This window comes from Puma concolor, chromosome B3 (genome assembly GCF_028749965.1).
Source record: "Puma concolor isolate L17-30 chromosome B3, mPumCon1.1.hap2, whole genome shotgun sequence".
Classification (NCBI taxonomy): domain Eukaryota; kingdom Metazoa; phylum Chordata; class Mammalia; order Carnivora; family Felidae; genus Puma; species Puma concolor.
This window is the reverse complement of record NC_141672.1, coordinates 42,614,056-42,623,559: the sequence shown is the minus strand read 5'-3', so window position 1 is coordinate 42,623,559 and position 9,504 is coordinate 42,614,056. Positions and strand designations below refer to the sequence as shown.

At 38.8% G+C, this 9,504-nt stretch overlaps 1 pseudogene; it reads left to right on the top strand.

Annotated features, from left to right (window-relative positions):
- Positions 1-3,121: 3,121 nt before the first annotated feature.
- LOC147579932 (potassium channel, subfamily K, member 16-like) overlaps positions 3,122-9,504 on the top strand; it is a 50,916-nt pseudogene continuing 44,533 nt past the window's right edge.

Below are 9,504 nucleotides of genomic sequence, written 5' to 3'. Positions count from 1 at the left end.
AAGCCTACTCCTAGATCCTCACAACTCTCCTCCTTAATCCTTTAGGTCTTTGCCCAACGTTTATCTTGTCAGTGAGGTATTCCCTAGTTGTGCCATTTAAAATGGCAGTCCCCACCATAGCAACATCTTTCTAGATAGATCTCCTGATGTCTCTTGGGACTACATCAAAATAAAAAGCTTCTGCACAGAAAAGAAAGCAATCAACAGAACAAAAAGCCAACATTCTGAATGGGAGAAGGTATTTGCCAATGGCATATCTGTTAAAAGATTGGTATCCAAAATATATAAAGAACTTCTATAACTCAACACCCAAAAAACAAATGGGGAGAAGACCTAGACATTTCTCCAAAGAAGACATCCAGAGGGCTCACAGATACATGAAAAGATTTTCAACATCACTCATCATCAGAGAAATACAAATCAAAATCACAATGAGATACCACCTCACACCTGTCAGAATGGTTAAAACAAAAGACACAAGAAACAACAAGCATTGGCAAGGATGTGGAGAAAAGCGAACCCTCTTGCACTGGTGGTGGGAATGTAAACTGGTGCAGCCCCTGTGGAAGAAGGTATGGACATTAGTCAAAAAATTAAAAATAGAACTACCATATGATCCAGTAATTCCACTACTGGGTATTTACCTAAAGAATATGAAAATACTAATTCAAAAACATATATGCACCCCCATGTTTATTGTGTATTACAGCATTATTTATAATAGCCAAATTATGGAAGCAGCCCATGTTCGTCTGTAGGTGAATGGATAAAGAAGATGTGAGTATATATATGAATATGCACACACACACACACACACACACACACACACATACACAATGGAATAATACTCAGCCTTAAAAAGAATGAAATCTCCATTACAACAACATGGATGGATCTAGAGGGTATAATACTAAGTGAAACAAGTCAAAGAAAGACAAATACTATGTAATTTCACTCAAACATGGAATTTAAGAAATGAAACAATCAAAGAGAAAAAGAAATAAACAACAACAACAAAAACCCAGACTCTTACATAATAGAGAACAAACGGGTGGCTACCAGAAGGGAAGTGGGTGGGAGGATGGTAATGTATAGAATTGTTGAATCACTATATTGTATACCTGAAATTAATATAACAATGCACATTATACTGGAATTTTAAAAAACAAGCAATTTTCTAAAAAAGTGGCGGCCCCCTGGCCCCTCACTTCCACCACTCCCTTCGTGATTCTACTCTCCTCTAGAGCATTCTTCATTATCTCACTTTCTGTGTATCTTACCGATTGATTGATTGGTTATTTGAACCCTCCCACTAGGATGCAAGTTCCGGCAAGACAGGAATTATTGTCTATTTTGTCCACTGTTATATCCTCAGTGCCAGAAGAGATAATAAATAGGTACTCAACTGATATTTATTTAATACATGAATGAATAGTATTGAAGGGCACCCATAAGTTTGGGGCTATTTAGACATTATTTTGAATCTCACCTTATTGAGGTCACGATGGCTGTGTGATCTTGGACAAATTTCTTAAATTGTCTAAGCTTCAGTTTCTTCATCTATAAAAACAGCAGAATTAAAATTACTTTATATGGTGTTAAAGTGGATCAGAAAGATTCAATCATGATAAGTGTCTAGAACAGCAGAGCTTCCGTTTTTCATCCTCTTCCTCCTTCTTCCTCTGTACTTCTTCCTCCCCCTCCTCCTCCCTTTCCTCCTCTTCTTTAGGTTACTATTTTGAAGTAAAAAGCATAACATTGATAATTTTCTTCCCTAGAGTTCCAACTTGTTATTTAGCGTCTGGGAGCTTCCCTCTGTAGTAAGCTGACCCATCTTACCCTTCAGTCTGTCCCAGCATTACAATGCAGGTGACACTGCCAGTTCAATAGTGATCTGCCACTAGGACATTTGAATACAGGGACACCGTGACCTCCTTCTACACAGTTTGGGATAGCCATAAAGGTTGGTCCAAGTTTAAAGTCACTCATGTCCACAAAAACCTGGAACAGTTCCAATGTTTCCCTCAGAGTTTGGGAGACACATTCTTGGTTCACACACTCAAACAGCTGTCTCATTCCTAGTTCACAACAGCCAGGAATAAATTAGTGGAAGAAGAATCCCACTTGGTTCTCTGGGGTTCAAGAAAAGGAGAAATGACCCATTCATGTTTCTCACAGACTTATTCCCAGAAACTTTGGGTCAAGACCCCATCCCCAAGTTTGTTCATTACCACATTTCCATTCTCTCAACAAACATTTTTTTTTTAAATAACACTAGAGGGAAGTCACCATCAAATGTGCCATGCAGATTCTTTCTGCAAAGACAATTATTACACCTAGTTATATAGTCATAAAAGCTATTTATTGAGACGCTATCTTGTGTCAGGCAGTCTGCACAGAAACTCAAATCCAAAATGATAATGCAAGGGCATGATGAAATCTACATTACAGATGAGAAAATAGATTCAGAGGCATTAGCTATCCAAGGTCACAAACTACATAATGACTGAGCCAGGAATCAAACCCAATGCTGCCAAACTCCAAAGCCTATGATTTTTGCAATAGTTTATATTGTCTCTGGATATTATAATCTAGAGAGGAAAATACAAAGTTTGTCAATAATACAAGCTGTATGGAAATTATTCAGTTGCATCCAAGAAGCATTTCGGGGTGTGTAAAACCCTATTAGGTATTCAAAGGGGGTAAAACTTGAATAAGGTAAAGTCTATCTACACCTTTTGTAGGGGACAGAGCTTGAATATATGCTATAATTAACAGTAGAGAAACTTCTCTCTACTTAGGATCAGAGAGGTCATCACAGATGATGTCAGGTATCCAAGTCTGGAAGACTGAAGAACATTTCAGCATGCAGACAAAGGTAGAAAGAACACAGGTAGAGCAGAGGCCTGACAGTATTGAGCATGAGTCTGAAGGGACAAGAGTTGAAGTGGTCTGAAGGAGTGAATGTAAAGAGGTTCCCAATGGGAGCCACATCATTGCCAAGAAAGGGATCTATCCTGGCCTGATAGAACAGGAAGCGTGAGCCAAATGAGGCCACAGCAAAGATGTAGCAGGTGAGGGGAGTGTGGGTGTAGAATGTCTGTGAATCACATTCCTGGGCATGGCCAACGGGAAGGATGTGGTAATAATAGGGAGGCGACTATGTTAGAACTAGCTGTCCCCAAGGTTCTAGGTGGAACTGTGGAGTGAAAGGCTCATTTAGACGAGCTCAAAATGTCCCTTTTCAGCAATCCGGCCTACAAGTTGAATCGCAAAACTTTCGATCTAGCAGTAGGATTACTTTGAAATTGCCTCACTAGAGTGGGGGCCTGGTCTTGGGTGACAGAGATGGTGGGGATCAGCCTTGGCTTGGTAGTATGACCGGAGAATACACCTCCAAGTGGTATTAATGAAAGCTTTAAAATCTTCCAGGCCAGTGTGTTATCCCAAGAGATCAATGAAAGCCCTCGTGCAAAACATGGCTAAAGCAGATGCATTCGTTTGTTTTTTTTTTTTAATTTTTTTTAACGTTTTTATTTATTTTTGAGACAGAGAGAGACAGAGCATGAACGGGGGAGGGACAGAGAGAGAGGGAGACACAGAATCAGAAGCAGGCTCCAGGCTCTGAGCCATCAGCCCAGAGCCCGACGTGGGGCTCGAACTCACGGACTGTGAGATCGTGACCTGAGCTGAAGTTGGACGCTCAACCGACTGAGCCACCCAGGCGCCCCGATGCATTCGTTTTTAATGCTCTTCTAAGTAATGGCTCCTGAAAGTATTTTTTTTTTATTGCAATACAACTGACATTAACATTGTTGTAGTTTTAGGTCATAATTATTTGATTTCTCCTTCTTCTTAATATTTTACTGAAGCCAGGCAGACCTAAGGAAACTCAGAGTAGATTTAACTCAGATATTTTTTCTTTCTTTTTTTTTTTTTTTAGTCACAGTATCTATTGTTAGTTTAAACATGGAAATAGAGGGGCGCCTGGGTGGCGCAGTCGGTTAAGCGTCCGACTTCAGCCAGGTCACGATCTCTCGGTCCGTGAGTTCGAGCCCCGCGTCGGGCTCTGGGCTGATGGCTCGGAGCCTGGAGCCTGTTTCCGATTCTGTGTCTCCCTCTCTCTCTGCCCCTCCCCCGTTCATGCTCTGTCTCTCTCTGTCCCAAAAATAAATAAAAACGTTGGAAAAAAAAAATTTAAACATGGAAATAGAAGATCATAAAAGCATATTATTATTCTGGTGGAAATGGAAAAGTGAAAGGACTGCTTAGACGAGATCGTACTGATTTATTGTCGTTCTGAATTATTTACATGCAGTATGCTTAAATGTATTATTTGACATTGGAAATGTATATTAATAACTGACTCTGATATGTTTACTTGTGTAATGTTGCTATTAGGGTACATATCAGATGTTTTAAGCATATGGGCTTTAAATGTGCTTGTGATTGTCATGTTTTCTTAAGAGTTCTGGATATCACATACAAAATATATAGTCACATGCTTTCATTAAAAACATTTTTTTTGACATTTATTTATTATTGAGAAACAGAGAGAGACAGAGCATGAGCAGGGGAGGGGCAGAGAGAGAGCAGGAGACACAGAATCTGAAGCAGGCTCCAGGCTCTGAGCTGTCAGCACAGAGCCCAACACAGGCCTCGAACTCACAAACTGCGAGATCATGCCCTGAGCCAAAGCTGGTCGCTTAACCGACTGAGCCACCCAGGCGCCCCAGGAGCTTTATTTTTAAAACCCCATTGGCAAAGAAAGCCCAGCCGAGTGATGAGGGTCCGTGCTACTGAGGTTTGCCCCATTCTCTAAAGTGGAAGAGGCAGATTTGAGTGGAGAACACTGCTTCTTCAAAGCTACGAATGCCTGTCTCAAAGCAATGTCCCAGAGGCACGTGAAACACACAGGGGCTTCACCTTTCTTACTATCAGAATCTGGCCTTATTCAGCTAAGAGTCTCCTTGATCTTGCCGGCAATGATACCGTTCCTTTCTGCTTCGTGCTTGCAGAGCTCGGGGTAAAGGAATCCGGATACAGACTAGATACTCCTGCCACACTGTTGCTGCTACTACAAACATCACCCCGGCTTCAACCACTAGCTAAGATTTCCTATTTGCTAGGCTTCATTCTAAGGGTTTACACGTCTTACCTCGTTTAACCATTGTAACAACCCTATCAAGTAGCTATTATTATCTCCATTTTACAGAGGAAGGTAACAACACAGCAAGGATACGTAAGTTACTGCTAGTAACTGGTACAATGTGAATGATCTAACGTAATCCATGTTATCAATTAAAGCATCAACGTTGTACTCTTTTAAAAACGTTCGCTGGACATACTCCATAGTAAAATGTCCTCTAAGGAAATTGACTGAATAACTGAGTCGTTTGGCGAACTTCGACCCCGCCATATTTCCCTATCTCCCCAAATAGCACAATTCAGCTTTTTTTTGTTTTTTGTTTTTTTGTTTTTTTTTTTTTTTAAAGTAAGCAGATTTCTAGTCAGGAACAAAGTGGAATTATTTTTCTGTTACCATGACTATTTAGGATTGGTCTCTTTTGTCTAGTTGTTTAAAGGTAGGTTAATAAAAGGGAGTTCACATTCTGTGCCTGAGAATTTTGTTTTGCTTTGTTATATTGGATTTCTTCTGAGAGGACATTACATCTTACATGAAAGTGATTTGAATTCTCTGACCCTCATTCCAGTATATAAAGAGGAGATAAACACCAGATTCCAGAAGGGCACACTGTTGCTCACCTATACACTGTACCTCGTGCTTGGGGCGATGATATTTTAAGCCTTGGAGAAGGACTTGGAAGTACAGCAGCACCAGCTGGCAGTTAAAACAAAAATTGCGTTTCTGGAAAAGCGTTCTAGTATGACTCAAGAAGATGTGGAACTCTTCGTGCAGGTAAGAGATGAAGATACGGTTATTTTCAGAGTCATAAGACTGCTACCTATGCGGAGAAGCCATTGGATGTGAGATTCTGTGCAATAACTTCCTTCGTTGAGATTACATATAGTTTACCCAAACAGGAAACTACATCGTAGCTGCGGGCCAGACAGGGAAGAGTAGGAATAAGAAATCATGCAGGCTGGAAAGAGGAAAGAAAGCAGCAGATAATAGGAAGGTGGAAGAAGGTGGAAGTCAGAGAAGGAATAAATTACAACGCAATCACCACATGAGTATAAAAACTAAAAATATTCTGATTGAAACGATCCTTTTCAGTATTCCATATAAAGTGCAGACAGATGTTCCGAAAAGGAGATCAGACTTTGGCAGGAAATACGGCTTAGTTCCCTTCCACTTTTTTCCAGAGATTGTTATGGTCTAAATTCTGGGCACATTCCCCTTAAATCTTTCCTTATGCTATCTTTTGTGGTAGAGTAAATATAATTTTAATGTAGGCATTCTTATCACTCTTTTTCTTTACCGTTTGTACAGTTTATGTCTTTCCCAACTTTAATGTCACAAAAACATCTTCTTAAACGTTCTTCTAAAAGTCTTAAAATTTTGGGTTTTGTTTTTACATTTAAATAGTTAATTTCTAATTAAATTATTAACCTGGATTGTGTATGCATGTGTGTTTCTGTGTATGTGTAAAGTAGGATCTAGCTGAACGTATTTTTTCTCTATAAAGAGTCCATTGTTCCAGAACAATTTATTGACTAATTCATTATTTCTCATTACTTTTAGTGTTACCTCTATCGTATTCTGGGTTCTCATTTGGACATAAATTTGTTTCTGGCTTTTGATTCTATTCCCTCCTATTTAAATTACAATAGCCTTGCAAAAAGTCCTGGAATAAACTTTCCTATTCTTGGGTTTAAATTTCAAGGTCAGATTGTCAAATTTATGGTGGATTCTGCTGGGGTTTTGACTGAAATTTCTTTGAATTTGGGGAGAACTATTATGTGATGATATTGACTATTCTTAAAGACAAACTGGAATCACTTAGTATAAAGGAATCATGTAATGCAGTCTTTTACGGCTGGCTTCTTCTATTTGGCATGATTTTGTTTCGTTTTATTTTGTCGGGGGGTTGAGTTTGTTTTTTTAGTATAGTTGGCATACAATGTTACATAATTTCAGGTGTATAACAGTGACTTGAGAAGTTTATACATTATGTTCACAAGTAGCTACAGTCTGGATGCATCACTATTACAATATTATTGACTATATTTCTTATGCTGTGCATTTCATTCCTGTGACTTATTTATTCTGTAACTGTAATCCTGTATCTTCCACGCCTCTTCACCTATTTTCCCAACCTCCCACCCCCTCCCCTTTGGCAACCATAAGTTTATTCTCTGCGTTCATAGTCTGATTCTATTCTTTATTTGTTCATTTGTTTTTTGTTTTATTATATATTCCGTTTATGAGTAAAATCATATGGTATTTGTCTTTCTTAATCTAATTTATTTCACTTGGCATAATACCCTTTAGATCTGTCCATGTTGTCTCAAATAACACAAGACATCCTTTTTATGGCTGTGTAGTATTCTATAATGTAGCTGATAGATGGATGGATAGATACATACATACATATATACATACATATGTACATACATACCAACCACATCTTCCTTATCCATTTGTCTATTGGTGGACACAGGTTGCTTCCGTATCTTGGCTATTATTAACAACGTTGCAATAAATATAGGGATGTGTATATCTTTTCCAATTAGTGTTTTTATTTTCTCTGGGTAAACAATAGTGGAATTATTGGATCATATGGTATTTCTATTTTTAATTTTTTTAGGAACCTCCATACTGTTGACATTAGGCTACATTACTGCATTTATCAGTATGTCTTTTCTTTTTATTGCTGAGTAGTATTCTATTATATATCTATACCAAACTTTGTTAACCCATTCACAGTGATGAGCCTTGAGTTGTTTTTAGGTTTGTCTATCATAAATGAAGCTGCTACAAATATTTTTTTATGTAAGTATTTGTGAGGAAACATGTTTTTATTTTGTTTTGGTAAATGCCTAGGGAAGGAATTACTATGGAAATTACTATGTGAAATGAACTATGCGGATGAGTATGTATGACTCTATAGGAAACTGCCAAACAGAGTGGTTCTCCAGAGTGGTTATGTCATTTTACACTCCATTCAGCAAAAGTGAAAATTCAATTGCTCTACACCCCACCAAAAAAATGATGTTGTAAAGTCTCTTAGCCCATCTAATGATATCTCAATGTGATTTTAATTTGCACTTCCCTAATGACTATTTATCTTGAGCATTTTTATGAGATTATTGGCCATTTTTATATCATCTCTTGTGAGTGTCTGTTCAAATCTTTTGCCCTTGTTTTCATTTGTCTTGTTAATGCAGAGTTATAAGTGTTTGGTATACATTTTGGGGAAAAGCACTTTGTCAGGCATATGAATTGCCAATATTTGCTCCTAGACTGTGGATTGATTTTCATTTTATTGGTGGTTTCTTTTGAAGAGAATTGTATTTTTTTTTTATAAATTCTAGTCTATAATTTTTTCTCTTAAGGGTTGTGCTTTTTGTGTTCTATTTAAGAAGTTTTCGGCTACACTAAAGTCACAAAGATTTCCAGAAGTTTTATAGTTTGGTTTTTATATGTATCTATACGATACATTTCAAGTTATTTTTGGTGAATTGTGTGAGGTAAGCATCAAGATTTGGTGGTGGTGTTCTTAATGCGCACAACCTGTTGTATCAAAATCACTTGTTGAAAAGACTATCTGTTTTTTCATAGATTGCCATGGCAACTTTGTCCAAAGTCGATTGACCGACCTCCCGTAATGGGTAAGGTAGAGTAAGCACACTGCACGCTTTCTGCCCCCCGGAATGTAACTATAAAATCTAGAGAGAATATATAGATCAGGTATTTGAAGAATCTGAAAAGTAAATAGTAGCAGCAAGATATTGAGGAAGAACACCAGAATTTGAAGCACTGTACTGGCAGCGAATTAACCATTTTCCCCGCTCTGGTATGCCCCCACCCCCAGACTAACCTTAATGCACTCAAAAGTCAGAAGTGAATAGTCAGAGAGCTCTTGGAGACACCCTCTAGTTCTGGCTCAGGAGCAGGAAGGGAGCTCTTATGGCTCAGAGAACGTGTGGAAATTCTCCCATTTATTCCTTTTCTTCATTGTCTTGCACCCAAGCTGTCAGGCAATCCTAGGGTGGTGACAAAAGCAACAGTGGAAGCAACAAGGAAGCCACAAGAGGCAAAGTCCTGAGGGAAATTCTGTTCCCTGAAGTCGTAGTTTCAAGGCCAGAGCCAAATCCTTCACCTTTTCTTCCTCCTTTCTCTCTCCCCCACCGTCTGGCCCCAGATACAGTGCAATCATGAAAGTAGTAGCTGGTTTCTGGCTAGAAGACCAACAAGGGGAGCCCCCAGGAATAGGAAAGGGAGATCACAGAGAGGAAACTGTTTGGGAAAGTGAGCCTATCAAACTGCTGAAGATCTGGACTCACCCGGACATGCACATGCCTGGATCTGATCCTAAT